Source organism: Sinocyclocheilus grahami, unplaced genomic scaffold (assembly GCF_001515645.1).
Source record: "Sinocyclocheilus grahami isolate Dianchi unplaced genomic scaffold, SAMN03320097.WGS_v1.1 scaffold218.1, whole genome shotgun sequence".
Taxonomy (NCBI): domain Eukaryota; kingdom Metazoa; phylum Chordata; class Actinopteri; order Cypriniformes; family Cyprinidae; genus Sinocyclocheilus; species Sinocyclocheilus grahami.
The window spans coordinates 231,116-248,845 of NW_015505397.1; the positions used below are offsets into that span (position 1 = coordinate 231,116).

At 36.2% G+C, this 17,730-nt stretch overlaps 1 pseudogene; it reads left to right on the plus strand.

Annotated features, from left to right (window-relative positions):
• Positions 1 to 1,901: 1,901 nt before the first annotated feature.
• LOC107596404 (adenosine deaminase domain-containing protein 1-like) lies at positions 1,902 to 14,485 on the plus strand (annotated as a pseudogene).
• Positions 14,486 to 17,730: the final 3,245 nt, after the last annotated feature.

The following is a 17,730-nucleotide window of genomic DNA, read 5'->3' on the forward strand; positions in this document are numbered from 1 at the left end:
GTTTAGGAAGGCCAGGAGAAGTTGGGTATTATAGGGCCCAATGTGTGGAATATGCGTGCTCCCACCATTCTCTGAAATGGCAGTGTAAGGATAAAAGAAACTCAGATACTTTGATCTTCTGAGACAGACAATACACACACAGTGTATTGTCATAGTCATTTGATGTCTTTTCAAAACTCTGTCTATGGTGGAAATGCTGACAGAATTTATATTTGCGAAGACATTATTGGCACTTATGATTGCTCTTTGGATCTCTCTTAGCCTGATGGAATTGTTGGCTATGACCATGTTGCAAATTTCTTGTTCTTGCTGATGGTTAAATACTGCTGCTCTGCCACCAGCGCGAGGTTGTTGTGCGGTTCTATAGAATGTACAAATAGACTTGCATTTACCTTTACAATATTGTTGTTTATAAAAATGCTTTACATACTGTAAAACAAAAAAATGTTTCGTGTTTTCCCTACGAAAGGTTTGCACGATTGATGACACTGTGGACCTGTTTACATTAGGCTGTACTCTTTGACCAGCCTCTTCCATTGTAAAAACCACGATTTATGACATGATCCACAAGTGTGGGTCTGATTTCATCAGAGACTCTGACTTTTCTATTTCCACCTCTTCCTCTATTATGTCTTCCACGAGCATGTTGCTGCAGTTCAGGGTTGTGGAAGTCCTCCATTCTTAGTGATTGTGCTGTGGGCAATCTACATATATATGCTCCCAAACTTGATTGGTTAAATGGTTGAATGGTTGATTCAAATTGTATTGCAATTAGAGGTCATTTGCCAATTTAGCAGACATTACAAACAATGTCAATGTCAGATATTTATGGAATATACATGCGTGTATACCAAGTTTTCATAATTGAATGGATCGTTTTGAATGTGATGGCTTACACGATAAAAAATGTTTGAGAAGTTGTGAAGACTTTGACAGTTTAAGTGAGAATCGGCTCATCAGTTTTGATCAACAAGCCATATGCAATTAGTTGTTGTGCAAACTGCAGACAATTGTACTTTCTGTTTGCACACATGTGCCAAAGCATTTGCAATTTGCTCAAATCAATAAGAAATTCCAATCTGATGTGAACAAGAAGCTAATTGTTCAGAGATCTGAACTTAATGTTTCGGGAAAAAAAAGTTTCATTCGAGAATTGAGCCAAAGCAATTGAGAAAAACTGTAAAACACATTTTAATATTCAATACGCCTTAATTGTAATTTATTAGGTTATTTTTTTGTTTACACATGGTTCAAATGTGTGTTTTGTTTACACATGATTCAAATCTACAAATACTACAGTGGAACTATGGTCACTTTAGTAAAACCATGGTTCATTATCATAAGGGACTGCCAGTGACAGGCTGTTAACCATAAAATGCAACCTTTTTGTTCTGACAGTGTATGATTTCTATTAACATTACAGAATAGAACATGATCAGTATTATCTTTCAACGTTCCTTTTAAATAACTGTAATTGTACAAACTATGTAGGCTACGATTTCAATTTGTTTATTGTGAAATAACTCAAACATATGTTTTTATTTCTGTTCTCTGATAAGCATTGTTCAGGGCTGCTGTTCCCAAAAGCTTTAATGCTTTCTTATGATACTTTTGGGAAACGCAGCCCTGTTTGAATGCACTGTCAGCAGTGAGTGAATGCTCTCTCTGATGGATTGGTTCTGTCTTGCAACATTTGCGTGTGTTCAGATGAGCAGGAAAATAGAAAATCCTACACAATTACTCGCTAACAAAGGTTATTCGTCCAATTCAATGCATTTGTACACATTATTATTATTATTTTAAATAAACAAAATCACTGGTAAATAAAACACACCTTAGTATCGATATTTTTAGTTTGAGTATCGATATATCGATACTTAGGATCGATACGCTCATCCCTAGTGTCGGTGTCAGTTGTGTTGATGGGAGTGAATCAGGGTAAGTGCGTGTGTGTGTGTAAATTAGTGTGCGTTTGTGTTTATTTGAAGAAAAAAATGGAAAAATGTAGTGGTTCAGTGATCAGTTATAATAACTGAGGATCAATATAAGTTTGTATTCATTGTTTAGTTCAGATAGATTAGCGTGCTAGCAGCGTGACTAGTGTCTTAATCGGCGCTATTTTACTTAAAGGGGTCATATGATGCGATTTCAAGTTTTCCTTTCTCTTTGGAGTGTTACAAGCTGATTGTGCATAGATAAGATCCCTGAAGTTGCAAAGACTAAAGTCACAAACCCAAAGCGATATTCTTTATCAAAGTTAAGACTCTGCCACGCCCCCCTAAAATGGCTCGTTCTAACACGCCCCCACATATCTACCTCACTATGTGGAAATATTTGCATAATGTGGCCCAAATGTGCATGCAAAGAAAGAAGGCATGGTTTCAGGAACAGCAGTTAGTGTTGAAGCAGCATGTCAGTGAGATGCTGTGTGTTTCTAGGCGAAAGCAAAAGCACTTTATTTGGCCTTCCGGAAGTAGATGCATTTAGGAATCTTTAAGATTACTTACAGCAGAACAGCAATGCATTTTATGGACGCCCTAACCTGTCACATGGCATTACTGTGCTTATACGAGTTTAATGCTTTTAAAATGTAAACATTTTTAAGAGTTTAAAATTTGTTTAATGCGAGTTTGGGAATTAATACATGCAATTTAAATGCCGTTAGAATGGTAACGCGCTCTTTCTTCATGTATACAACAGCAGCGGCATTACATTCTTAAAACAATCAGGAATTACAGAGCTGCTTGATATATCATCATTAGCATCATTTGTGATGTGAGTTTTCCTGTAAACACTGCCTGTATATGTTTGTTTTTCTTTCTAACAATTGCTATCTAACTTTATTGTGTGGTATTTCTGTCTCTAAAGCTGTTAGATGGAGATGATGATGAGGGGTTCCTCTAGAGGGTCCAGCATGGCCCACAACCACTGGACAAACGTCTCATCCCATCCCCCTTTCTCAGACTTCAATGACATCAACAATAACAAATGTCTTCCAGGACAACCATTGAGCTCCTTCACCAAAATCAGTTAAGCCTTAAGGGTTAATGCTTTGTTTCAGTCTACCATTTGTGTCTCTGGACAGGCTGACCATTGCTTTTTTTAGGACGGAAATTGTTGCATTTGTTTACAAGGCCAGTTGAAAGTGTTAAAAATGAATTGCCGTTGATAAATGACTTTTTGTGTTTTAAAGTCAACATGAAACGGCATTTGCATCCCATTTTACTTGCATAATGTGATGTATTTATGTAAGAGCTCAGACGAAAGAGCTCAGATTTCTGTAAGAGCTCAGACGAAAATGAAAGTCATTTCACAGGCCAAGACATTTTTTTATTTAGAAAACTTATTGGCACGATTACACCAGGAACATGTATTAAGATGCGTTTGTTGCATTAACATGAATTTGTTGTTTAGACTTAGTGACAGTGTTATCAGCTCAAAAATGTATTTACAGTCACTCATGGATTACATCATGTTATATCAATATTGTCCACTGCCACTTTTGTCTCCTTTGCAGATTCCAAACCGAAAAGCTTTCCCCGTGAACTGATTGACAAATATAAGCAAGGAGATACACATTCATTGTCGGCATTGTACCAGTTCTCTCAGGTTCTGCAGTTTCAGCTGGATATGAAAGAGACTGTTACCACCGGTAATTGGCACGTTTCCCTGTATCCCTCCTGATTTCATGTTGTGCATTGTCTAGCTCATTCGCGCATTCAACATTTATTTTCTTTGTGTCCGAGCAGCAGGAATAACAGGGTTTTACTTTGCGTTCTGTGCTGTGATTGATGGAGTCCAGTATAAAACCGGAGTGGGCATCACAAAGAAAGAAGCCAGGGCCAAAGCATCTGAACTGGCCCTTGAAGAGTTCATTGCAAGTCTAGAGAATGATGGGATTCATTCAGATGTTTCTGGTAATAATCTAATGATGATTTTAGGCCTCTTACTACCAGAAAACAGAATTTCATATTATTCTGATGAACTGATTAAACTGGATCACAGTGTAAGTCAGATAAAAGCATGTGCCAAATTCATCAGTGTACAGTATATTATTCATTAAGAATCTTGATTGATTGAAAGACGTCATTAGTTCTCATTGGTGATCTGACATGTTGAATGGCACCATATTGGAGTGCTCTTTGTATATATATATATACAGTATCTCACAGAAGTGAGTACACCCCTCACATTTTTGTAAATATTTTATTATATCTTTTCATGTGACAACACTGAAGAAATTACACTTTGCTACAATGTAAAGTAGTGAGTGTACAGCTTGTATAACAGTGTAAATTTGCTGTCCCCTCAAAATAACTCAACACACAGCCATTGATGTCTAAACCGCTGGCTACAAAAGTGAGTACACCCCTAAGTGAAAATGTCCAAATTTCACTGAAATAAATAAATAATTGTATTCAACAAGGCTGCATTAAATGTAAACAGTAAAGACTTTTACATTGTTACCACAGATTTCAATTTCAAATAAATGCTGTTTTAATTGATGAACTTTCTACTCATCAATTAATCCTGAACAGTAAAAAGTGTCAATGTTTCCTCAAAAATATGAATCAGCTCAACTGTTCTCAACATTGATAATAAGAGATGTTTCTTGAGCAATCATCACATTAGAATGATTTCTAAAGGATCATGTGACACTGAAGACTGGAGTAATGATGCTGAAAATTCAGCTTTGCATCACAGGAATTTATTAAATGTAAAAATATATTGCAATTTTTTTTATTATATTTGATAACATTTCACAATATTACATTGTTTACATTACATTATTGTTTTTACTGTATTTTTCATCAAATAAATGCAGGCTTGGTGAGCATTTATTTAGCACTGTTTTGTAAGCCTTCTTGCTAAAATAATAGGCAGATATTGTGTGACTTTATGGTTGACACTTTCCATAGAATCAATGCAAGCAATTAGTCAGTCCTTCCATTTTCCAAGTAAATACGCAGACTTCGAAATTCAATATGAAAGTTTCCCCAGATGAAAGAAAACATCCTCGCTGTGCTCCCTCCCATTGAAAAAGAGCCATAGTCACTCGCTGAAACCGTGGTGAAGCTCTTTCCTGTTTGAGGTGGGGGTGCAGCATTTGTTTTTTAATGCAAAAAACAAAACAAAAAAACAATCACATTCACACATTGGGGTGGTGCTGGAATCTTATTTATTGCATCTTTTCAGTCTTTTTCTATTGCAGCTGCATAAAGCCAGCAAACATTTTATTACTTGTATTTTATATTTTACTTCAAATTTAGGATTGTGGATTTGAACAAACCCTCAACCCTAATAATTAAGCTTTGAGTGCAGAACATTTGAGTGCATTAGTCCTGCACCATTCGATCTTGATTGGACTTGTGCCAGTATGGAACCACCTATCAATGTCATCCTGTAAACTGCATTTTAATGCAGTAAAACTGTTTAGAATATCTTAGCAATTGCCCATGCATTGCTCGCGACCGCTAAGCTGCAAATCTTACTCGCATTTACTTTACTTTTGTGTGTGCATTTGCTTTTTTTTTCAGCAGGACCTCTTCCTCTGCCAGTAAGAGAGAAGGACTCAACAACCCCAGAAATCCATTCTGGAAGAGCTGTAATTGGTAAATTAGTTTTTAAAGTCTGGACATATTTAATAGCCCAGTTAAGAACAGCTAAGCTCAAATGTTTTAGCCATAATAATCTCTGACGTCAGAGCAACTAATAATATCGGATTTGGAAATATTTGCGAACGTGACTAACAATTTCATTCTGGTTGGTTTAACACAGAAAGAAAGAATCCCATTAAGGATCAGGTACCCTGCGTGGTGAGGGAGACGTTCACCAAGCTAATGGACAGTTACCCAGAATTCTCTGGCTGTGGCGGAACAGTGGCTGCATTTGTCATGCTCTCTCGTAAGTCAGACGTACAGGATGTCAGACCACAGTTTTTCACTGTGGTATTAGTCTTCAAAAGTCATGTGACATTTAAGGTGTTCTTTGTCACCTAATAATCTACCCTGCACAGAATCTGCATTGTCAGAGCTTTCGGGTGAACCTCACAAAATGGGTCAACAACATATTTAAGGTCACATTTACTCCAAAATCAAAAGAGAAAAACGTTTTGCTTTGCCTATTATACTTTCTGCATTTTGGCCTTTTTCATGACTACTAAAAAATTCTCATTCCTATAATGCAAGTAAAGTATTTATTAAACATGGTAGGATTACTTGTTGTTCTACCTTTAATTTATGCTGATTTATTCATTTTATTATTATTTTTAGCTATTAAAAAATACAGTGATAATCACCTTTGAGATGTCTTTGAGAAATCATAAGCAAAGAATACACAATTAAGTCTTGAAAAACCATGTCACAATGAAAAAAGAAATTGATTTAATTTCATTGTTCCTTATTTTAGGAGTTTGAGGTGAAATGTGACACACATATGTTGTAACATTTAGTTTTCATGAGATTCCTCTACATTAAATTAATTAAATTCGAAAGTCTTAAATTCATAAAGTCATTGTATTAAATGCTGCATTGCATTTACTGAAGAATTGTTTTAATATATATATATATACACAGGTGCATCTCAATAAATTAGAATGTCGTGGAAAAGTTCATTTATTTCAGTAATTCAACTCAAATTGTGAAACTCGTGTATTAAATAAATTCAATGCACACAGACGGAAGTAGTTTAAGTCTTTGGTTCCATTATTTTTGTCTTGTACAAATATCTAAACATCCGTAAATCAAGATACATTTACTTGAGATGTTAAATGAAGATATTAAGTTTTGTTTTCTGAAAAATTAAAATTAAGCGAGTTAATGCTTAAAACAAGAACAAATATCTGTCATTGGGGAATGAAAACTTGTTTTCCCTTTCCCTTCATTTTTTGAGTCAATTGGCAGATATTTGTTCTTGTTTTAATTATAAACTCACTTCATTTTGATCAGTTTCTCATAAAACAAGACTACTTATCTTCTGTCATTTTGCTTCTTAAGGAAATGTATCTTGATTTAGAATCTTTTGACATTTGAACTGGAAAACAAGACAAAAATACAGAGGAAGAATATGATGTGCAGTGTGATCAGAAGGTACGGCGAAATTGATTTCCATATTCTAGTGTTTGGGAGCAGTACATTTTGTATAATTATTTAAAGTCATGGAAATTGGTTGGAAGTTGTATTTTCTCTGAAGTGTTGCTAATACAACACCATTAAGAAAACATATTAGCATATTGCATTCTGTTCAATTTATTCCTTAAATTTTCTTTACTTGGTCGTAAAAAGTCTTAGTTTTACCTTCATAAAACCTGCAGAAACCCTGAATAAATATTACTGTTAAATTCAATTAATTCCAGTGATTGGTTCATGACATCCAAATGTAAATCTTTGCTTATCACAGTAATCCTTATCGATCATTGGTCAAAAGGTGTGGGAACCCTGCATGACAGCATGTGTAGAGAATTCAGACACAGCGATTAAAAAAAAAAAAAAACCCTTGTCGGGCATAAGGAGGTCATTGGGACAGACAGGAGCATGACGAGAGCAAACGTGTGTGAAGAATGATCTTGTCTCGTTCACACTCAACCACTTCCCACTCAAAGACGGTTTCGGGAAATAGTACTTTCTGCAGCTCATTATATGAACTGTTGACTGTAATTATAATTAGAGCCTTATGAAATAGTCTTCTATTGTTAATTTTTAGTATTGACGTTTTATGTGATATATTAAACAAATGCCACCTGTTTCTTGCATTTATAATATTAAAGGTGGCCCTTAATGATGACAGTAGGTTGGAATTTCCACAGTGAAACTCTTAGTATAGGCAGTAAGCCATTAATTAACAATGTTGCACCAAATATGGAAATATGCCGGAATAGGAAGTTGTTATATGATCATTATATGATTTCATCTATTTCTTCAGCTTGGTGTAATTATAAAGCTAACAGATAAACTCAAACACAGGAAATGTTGGAAGTTGGGGTATTCTAAGTGATATAGATAACATCCACAGGACGATTAGATGTGTGTACAGCTGTATAATTTTAGACAAGCTAAATGGCCAAGGAAGGTAGTCTTAGCCTTGTTGAAAAACTTGTTTTTGGAAACATTTACAGTAAAAGGAAGGGAATTTGGAGACATTCCCAAGTGACATTCCTGCATAGCATGTGCTTGTTGATGGGTTTGTTTCAGATTGGTTGGATTAAAAAAACACGTTAGGCCTTAGCAAAACATTTTCCAGCATTTTTCAGTTTTAAAGTGGGTTCTTTTTGGCACATTTAACTTTCCTATAAAAAGAAATCAGGACTTTATTCTGAAATTCAGCTTTGCCATCACAGGAATAGAAGACAGGTATTTTAAATTGTAATATTTCACAATATTACTCTTTTACTGTATTTGTGATCAATTAAGTGAAGCTTTGGTGGTGAAGAAAACATGTTAGACCTTTGCATTTTTCAACATTTTACAGTTCTATAGTGGATTATTTTGGCTCTTGTAACTCTTGTAAAATTAATGACTTTTTATGCTGATGATTGTTTGAAATTCAGGAATAATTAACATTTTAAAGTATATTCAAATAGAAAATAATTATTTTTCATTTTAACAATATTTGACAATATTTTACTGTATTTTTTTGTAATCAAATACAGTAAATTAAGCATTAGTGATGAATACTAGGAAAATGCATGACTTTACAATTTCCAAGCACCACTTCTACCACGGTCTAATTTCGATTTACTGTTCTTGTCAGTCCATTGGCTAGTGTTCACTCATTTTGACCTGATCCATACTGTCCTGTGTTTTGTCTGCAGCTGCAGGATGTGAAGTTGTTGCTCTTGGCACGGCCAGTTCTAATGCCAAAGCCAGTCCAGCACCCGCAGGATGAATCCTGCATGACTCACATGCAGTAGTAACCTCCCGGAGATCGCTAATGAGGTAAGTGGGATGGTGGTTATTATATTAATGTATGTGTGCATTTGATGTGAGATCTGATGGTTTTCAAAAAGTCTTTCACTGCCATCAAAGGTTTGGACACACTTGACTAAACTTGGGTTTCCCATGATCTACAAACCTTTTGATCTAAAGGCTTTTTTCTTAGATTCTTGTTTGGAAAAAGCAGTTTTTGGGTCAGTAAAATGTATCTCTTTGAAAGAAATGAATGCTTTTATTCAGCAGGGATGCAGTAACATGATCAAAAGTGACAGTAAAGACTTGTGTTGTTGCAAAAGATTTCTATTTAAAATAAATGTTCTTTTGAACTTTCTATTCATCAGTTAATCCCGACAAATATCATGGTTTCTACAAAAAATATGGAAACCTTTTTCATCATAATGATAATATTATATTATGTTAATAATATATTATTTTGATAATAAGAAAAAAAATTTCTTGAGCAGCAAATCAGCATATTAGAATGATTTCTGAAGGATCATGTGACACTGAAGACTGGAGTAATGATGCTGAAAATTCAGCTTTGCATCACAGAAGTAAATTACATTTTAAAATGTAATACAGTAGAAAACAGCTATTTTAAATTGTAATAACATTTGGCAAAATTACTGTATTAACTGTATTTTTGATCAAATAAATGCAGTCTTAGAGACTTTCTAAAACAATTTAAAAATCTTACCGACCCCAAACCTTTACACACACGTGTGTGCACAGAATTGCTTTGCATCATGTTGTTTTACATAATATTTACTATAAATTCCCCAAGATATTTGAAAGTGTTAATCCATTGACAATTCTGGAAGACAAACTTCTCTTAGTCAACCGATCTCAAAATGGCCAAATATAAGAGAACTAAGTAGCCTATGAGTTTTTTTAAAGCACAGTTAAGAGGAATTTAAATGTTTTGCATGTGCCGTAGGTTTCTGTACAGGAACCTGTTGCTGTTCTTTAGTAAGAATAGCGCTCTGGAGGAAAAGTCAGTCTTTCAGCAGGACCAGACCACAAAACTCCTCAGCCTCAAAAATCACTTCACTCTGCACCTGTACCTGAGCCAACTGCAGCAGCACAGATACCATCTCAACTGTACACACACTCACACACTGGGGTTATTTACATCATACTTAGTATGCACTTAACATCAAGCTTTTATGGCTCATATATTATGTTATTGCGCGAATATGGAGGAAAAAACAGCTCAGTTTCATTCAGAGGCCCAAACTGAGCAAAAATTTCTGCTAATAGCAGATACTTAAACAAAATTATATAACTATCAGTCGTCACTCTATATCTCCCAATAATACATCTTAGTAAGATGATAATTAAAGATTATTTTTATCAAAACATATAATGCAGTACAATGATGATTGAGAGATAAATAAATATTCCTCAAAATCCTGATGATCATGTTTGATATTCAAATTTGAACATGATTATTCTAAAAAAATGTCTGGATAATCAAGTAAAGCTAAGCCACTTCAGTCCAGTAATTGTTCATCTTGAAATATTACAAACAATATAAAAGCTATTCTGACATTTACTTTAAAAATCAGATCAGATTTAACGACACTTGAACCACAAGCTGAAGGTGGACGTTTGTACAATTATGCTAAAGTGCCTTTTACTTGCTAAAAAAAAAGAGTCTAAACTATCAATCAGTCGATAGCAAAGTTTTGATCATCATGATCATTTAGAGGCCTTAGAAATTGATGTATGAAATATGATACAGTAGGGTTTATAGGGTTAAATTCTGACAATTAATAATTGGCCCACATCTCCTCTATAATTGGTTGGCCTTTTATTCCTAATTTGTGCATGCATGGAATATGGCCTTTATTTTGAAGAAATATAGCACAAACATACTTTTCAAGCAAAAAAAAAAAGAAAAAGAAAGAAAGCAATTAGATTTCTTAACTTACAAATTGCATATCTGAATTTATCTCTGTCTATGTTTTCTAGCCGACTCAATCCTCTGTCCATTTCTGCATGGGAGGTGAATAATCAGATCGGCCTTCATGTGGTGGTGGAAAGGAAGGTCTTCTCCAAGTTCTCCAGATATGAGCAGATGGCCTCACATGTGGTATGTCGGCCACCGATAAGATCATGCAGTGGCAGGTGTTGGACTTCCAGGGGGCGCTACTGAGCCACTTCATTGAGTCTGTCTACGTGAGCAGCATCTATATTGGTAAGTTGGAGTAAAGCCCAATGATGATCAGTCCAGTTGCTGTTAATGCATTTTGTACCCACTTTGCTCAGGTGACGGGAGCTGCAGCGATACTCGCGGTATGGAGATGGCAGTGAACCAGCGTGTGGATGCCATCACCTCAGCACTTCCCTTGTACTACTGCGTCTACCGGCCACACATCAGCCTGGTGTCCTCAGCCATGCCTCCGGACGCACACCCTTCCCAGAAATCCCTCAGCCTTAACTGGAGCTACGGTGACCTTTTGGTGGAGGTGGTCAATGCTGTAGATGGGAAGTCTACTGAAGAGTAAGTATCAATCGTCTTATCTATTTCATTTTCCAACGCAGAAGTAAACTATTTTCTGTTAATGTGCAAGACTTCTGATTCATTAGCCTCTGTAGGTAAATAACTAAAAGAACAACAAAGCGCAGTAAAAGTGAGTTAAAACTATTTGCGCTACAAACTATTTTGTTTATGATTGTGATTCATATGTTAAAAGAGTAGTTTACGCAACAATTTTAATTTGCTGAAAGTTTATTCACCCTCAGGCCATCCAAGATGTACAGTAGATGAGTTTCTTTCTTCATTAAAATAACTGAAAGCGAATGACACTGGAAGCTTCGCACATTCAAGTTACAAATGGCCACACCACTCCTATCTTAAAAATGAGTTGGATACTCATGTCGCACTAATAAGCTTGGCGTGACTTCAACCTAATTTCCATGTGTTTGTTTCAGTTCTCCGTTTAAAAGCAGTCCAGCCTTGGCTAGCCGACGTTGCAAGGCAGCGATGTTGAGTCGGTTTAATTTGGTAGCTGAAGATGCCCAGAGAGAGGAGCTGCTCACCGCTGTCACCTACAGGGAGGCAAAGGTACTGCATTCTGCCTTATTTACATTCAGGAAAGGCTGCATGATTTGGGTAAAAAAAAATGTTATCGCATTTCTCTTGCAAAAATTGCAATTTAAGATGTGTCAATGATTGTATTTTTCTGTTTTTAAAATGCCTGGGACCTAATTTATAAAAAGCATATATGATCAGATTGGTTCCTTATTGGGGGGGGGTGCCCGAATTGTGAAACAAATAATATGTTATACGGAGCCACTAAAAGGTTAGCAGCTTGCTAGCTGTAGCCTGTTGCATTACAGTACATGAAAGTTCACTTACCACATACACAGAGTAAGGAGAAATGTCTGATAGGACGATGGCGAATGATTTGCAGATCCTGAGCACCAATGACAAACATCTAATCTTGTCAAATGTGTGGTAAGTACTGCTGCTCCATAGTATAGAGTCCTTGTGATCGCTAATCTCGAAAGTGAAAGTGAAAGTAAAATGAGAGCGCGCAATCGAAAGCGGTTTCAATAGCGCATCCCTGATGCCCGCAATTTATATACAGTCGCCTATATTTACCCAACGATATAATTGCGAGAAAAAGTTTTGAAATATTTTTTTTAATCCTCCCATCTCGTGTGCTATTTATTTCCTTTAGGGTTTCCGTAGTACATTTCATTTCCTTTCCGAACACGGAACTGGGGTGCGGCAGGATTGCGGGAGAGGGGGTGGTGGGGAATCACGATGTCAGCTTAACATCGTGATAGCTGTCAGCCATCGGCGATGGACGATGGCATCGTCTATCAGCCCAACCCTAATCCTTATTACCGTAGATTTGATCCTACATGAGAAACAGGTCGGGAATAATAAAGGCAGAAATTGAAGTGAAAATATTCTAATGCATATGCCAAGTGTGCTTTTTTTTGGTGCTTATATACTAGTTTTTCAATTAAAGGAGTCCTATTATGCTCTTTTACAAAGTCTTGATTTTGTTTTGGGGGTGTACTAGAACAGGCTCTCATACTAGGTTGTTCGAAAAACACATTATTTTTCACATATTTTACATTATTACAACACCTCTCTCCCCAGTCTGGCATGAAAGGCTCGAATAGTTCCTGTATGAAATGAAGGCCCGCCTTCTGAAATACGAAATGTGCTGTGATTGGTTAGCTGGGCCAGTGTGTGTTGTGATTGGCAGCACTCGGCGCCTGGTCGGGAAATGTCACGCCCCTTATCATAGCCGCCTGCTGCGAGCTTCAGTGTAAATATTGCGTCAAAATCAAATCAATTTGAGTGTGATTTAAACCCGTATGATTGTAACCACTCTAAGTTCGTCTGCCTTGGGAAAGCTAGCGTGTCTCCGACACAGTGATAACACTCGTTGCCTTCTCTAGTGCAGCTCAACCAGGTCTCGTCCCATTCGTTGGTATTTGTGATATCACAAATCCCGGAAAATATGCGTTGTAATCCAAACGAGTCGTTCGTTGTAGTTTTTGAAAAGTGATTTCTGCTAGATAAAATATCTCCTTTTGAATTGGACTTTGAGCTTTTTTATGCTCAAACAGCAGCATTACAGACTAACTAAAGTTGAAAAAGTGAAAAAGCATAATAGGACCCCTTTAACTCAACATTATTTATGAAAATGTACAAATAAATAGGCAATCACAGTATGCATTAATATAATTATGTATGCAAATGAGCAACATTTGAACAGCTTTTTATTCATTGCGTAATGATTAAAAATGACATTATAATGGGGATTTCCTGAAAATTATAAAAAATAAAGAGAGATGAACATTTATGTGCATTTGGACATTTTAATCGTTCATAGGAACATTTTGGAAAATGTTGTACATTATGATTACTACTTAATAAAAATAATAAAATAAATATTAATATTGTAATATTTTAAAATGATAATGTAATAATAATAATTGTATTTTACAGCATAACTGTAAAATGGCAGTCCTAATTTTTATGGCTGTCAAAACATTAAACCATCAAGATTTTATTTTGGTATAAAACTGCTTGTGTGTATAAATGAACACAGTGCCGTACTTCACTCTGAAACACGAAACACATGTATATATGTAATTAAATCACAGTCTTTGCAGTTTGATAATTGTGCTATAACACAGTTTCAGTTTTATTTTGATCAATCACGCATTCCTAGATTGTGGTAAAGCTGACATCACGCTAGCCAACTCAAAATGTCTTTATAACAGCATTGGAACCTAGAACACCCAAGCAACACCCTGCAGCACACAATTACTGAAGAAAATGTAAAAATCTAGTATTTTGTGTTAGAAGAAATCTTAATTTCTGCTGCTGCAACTGCTGCTAGTTTTTCCAATTCAAATTCGTATTGGACATTTAATATTGATCATCTCGTTCTTTATCAAACGTCAAGATGATGGCAAAGCCGTACCAGGAGGCAAAGAGTGTGCTGAAGTCTTACCTGGAAAGGAAGGGCTATGGTCAGTGGCTGGAGAAACCGCCGATTAGTGACCATTTCTCCATTTGAGAACCATCTACAGATGCCATGAGCCACTGCAATGGCATGCTTAGTTTTTTATATGTTGACATTGCATGCTAAATTAATTTTTGTTTGCTTTGTTCAGTTGTGTTGTGTTTCGATGGCAAAAAACGAGGCACTTTCAGACAACAGATGTACATATGTTTATGGACTGGGAAAACCTACTGAATTTGAAGTTTCTTTACCCAAGTGTAAAGATATAAAACACATAAAGCCAGTTCAAGATAGACCATAGTGTCAAATTATAACAGAAGGGGGTGTTTTGTTTTGTTTCCAAGACAAATTAAAATAAAAGTTTATTTTGGTCATTCATTTGCTTTACTGTATGAACTCTCTGAAATGCCATATTTAAAGGAGTCATATTATGAAGGAATCAACTTTTCCGTGATTTTTCTTGATTGAAAGATATCAGAATACAACGTAATCTTTTATCAGTGTTCAGAATTTCCTCAGATCAGATCAGAATGAAACCAGTTTTTTCTGACGTCAGTAGCTTTGACACATACACACCTGCTTGGTGTTATGAATCCCGGCCCGGCCATTAATGATGACATAATGAGGAAACCGAATAGATACTGTTATTCTTAACAGCAGTAGAACTAACTAGTAAAAATTACTGTGGTTAAATCAGTCAAAGTTCTGTTTCAGTCTGTGTAGCCACCACTTAAATAAAATAAACATTAACTGAAATAAAATAAAATACAAAAAAAAGTAAACTTATTGTATTTTAGATAGTTGTCATGGCAGCATTACTCATTTTTCATTTATTTTAAGTCAAATGACTAAATGCTGTAACAAAAAAAACCTAACAAAAATACTTCAAAATTAATAAAACTAAATATAAAATGATATAAGTAATAATAATTTCAATTTAATAATATAAATTTAAAAAAATCTAAAAATAAAATCTGATGTAAAATATTAATCAAAACTATAATAATACATCACTGATACTAAAATAACACTGCTCTCCAGATCCTTCTGAAGAATCCCAATTTACATTGCATTATTCAAGAGTAATTCATGTGAGCAGTGTGCTGCTTGTTAGTGCTTTATGGGTCACTTTATGAAACCCTAGTGAGAAACAGGCCACTGCACGGTGTGTATTTGATTCTGGGCGTTTGAAGGTAAACATCAGATATTCAAGTGCCCTGTTCACACTACAACACAGGAAACCTCAGGGGCTTCCTGTCAAATGTGTAACTGCATCCAATCACTTTTAATGTGTGTTTATGTTAGTGGGGCTCATGCGAGGACCATATTTTCAATGAATTGGGTTGTATTGAGCATCTTAATGACAAGAACGCGTTGTGCAGTGGAGAAGGTTTGTACTCTGTATGTAGATCTTAAAATGTTCTGAGGAAGCATTTCTGTATTTGGCTTGTTTTGGATTAATGCTCTTTGTATATGAAGTTATAAAGAAGAAAGTGCTTTTTTGTCTGTCTTTGAAACAAATGCACAGATCCAACATTCATGTTTATGCATGCATTTATGTCATGCTGCAGAGACTGCTAAAAAGGCATGGCAGTTGTTCTGTTAACATGCAGGATGTATGTGCTATCAGTGCTTGAACTTGGATTGTGGTCAATTTATATGTCATTTATGTTACGTGTCGTTTATTTCCATAGCAATGCATTCAGGTGTCCAGCACAGTTATGTTAATTTAGTTATACACAGTACAGAATTTAACCTTAGTAAAACTGACTGTAAAATAATTCCAGTTGTGGGGTCTTGAGTCAAGGGTAAAATGCGCATGAAATGGAGGTTCAGAGACAATATAAGGAGGAGCCCAAGGAAGTCAAATACTTGCAAAGAGGTCAGTTATCATTCCCATTCATCTCAGTTGCATGGCTGGCAGAAAGCTTTTATCTATGCTAATGGACACTCACAAAATTTGATGTTATCTTATCATCTTATCCAATCACCTCTGCTGTGTGATGTGTGACTATGTCACAGGTAAATGAAGTCCAGTTGTCTGATGACACTGCAAGAACACAAAAAACTACATGTTGAATGCATTAAATATATAGAATTTTTACCTTATTTTAATATTATTAAAGCTGCAGAAATGTGTGATCCCAGTTTTATCATGATTTTATTGCTGATTTGATATATATATATATCTTTAGGTTACATTTTAAGCTGCTCTGCCTCAGCAGTCGAACAGCACTCGGCAATGTCAAAATAATTCGGTTGGCCAATCAAACCAAAATAGGCGGGGTTTACTGTTCATAGGAGGAGAGCAGGAATTCCAGCACGAAGCGTCAATTTTAATGTTAGAAATGTTAAACGACCGATAGTAATGCAAATTACTCGACTTCCTCAAATTTTGCTGTTTTGAATGGAAAATGTGGTATCATATTGCTCAAGACATGGTTATGACCTAATATCCACTAGTTTTCGTCAGTCTCAATGAATCCAATCCGAATTCAGATTTTGAAAGTTGTTTAGATGACAACTAAACAAAAATTCCAAACAAAACTTTCTCATTCAGAAAGCTGTAATCTCACCAGAGCTACCAAGAAGGTAATTATTGTCCCCTTTCAAACGGTCCCTCCCATTGCGTTGACGCGCTTATGGGGAAACTCCTGTTTACTCTGATTACTGATACCTAATTTGTTCATGTTCGTGTAGCTGCACGAACAAATGGCATATGTAGAGTGCTCTAGCCACTTCTGGCATTCAAAAAGACTGCTCTAAAGGGCTGGACTATCTCACTGGACAGTTGACGCTATACAGTGTCCTATTGGAGAGAGAGCCCATTCCACTAGGGGAATGGCCTCCTCCTGGGCTTGGTCCAGCGGAGTTTCTATTGGTGATATCTGTGCGGCTGCCGGCTGGTCTTTGCCACCTAATTCCCCCAATTTCCTCTGTAAGTGGAGAAGGTCTTGTTATGTAGACCCCAGCCTAGTGGCTTGGGTCTCATAACTGGCTAATGCTTATAGAACTCCTCATTTCGGGTACTCCGTGGCGGGGCTCGCAGAGCGGCTCCCTTATGCACTTGCTTATAGCATGCCACTATTGGATGCAAGGCTGCACACGAGTTGATGACCTTCGCTATCAGTCGAAAGATTCTGATGCTCAGAGCTGACTTATATAGGAGTCGCCCCACCCCTTTTGGTGGGCTGAAGCACCATTTGTTCGTGCAGCTACACAAGCGTGAACAAATCAGGCTTAAGTATCAGAGTAAACAGGAGTTTCCCCATAAGTATGTCAACGCAACGCTCATTCCC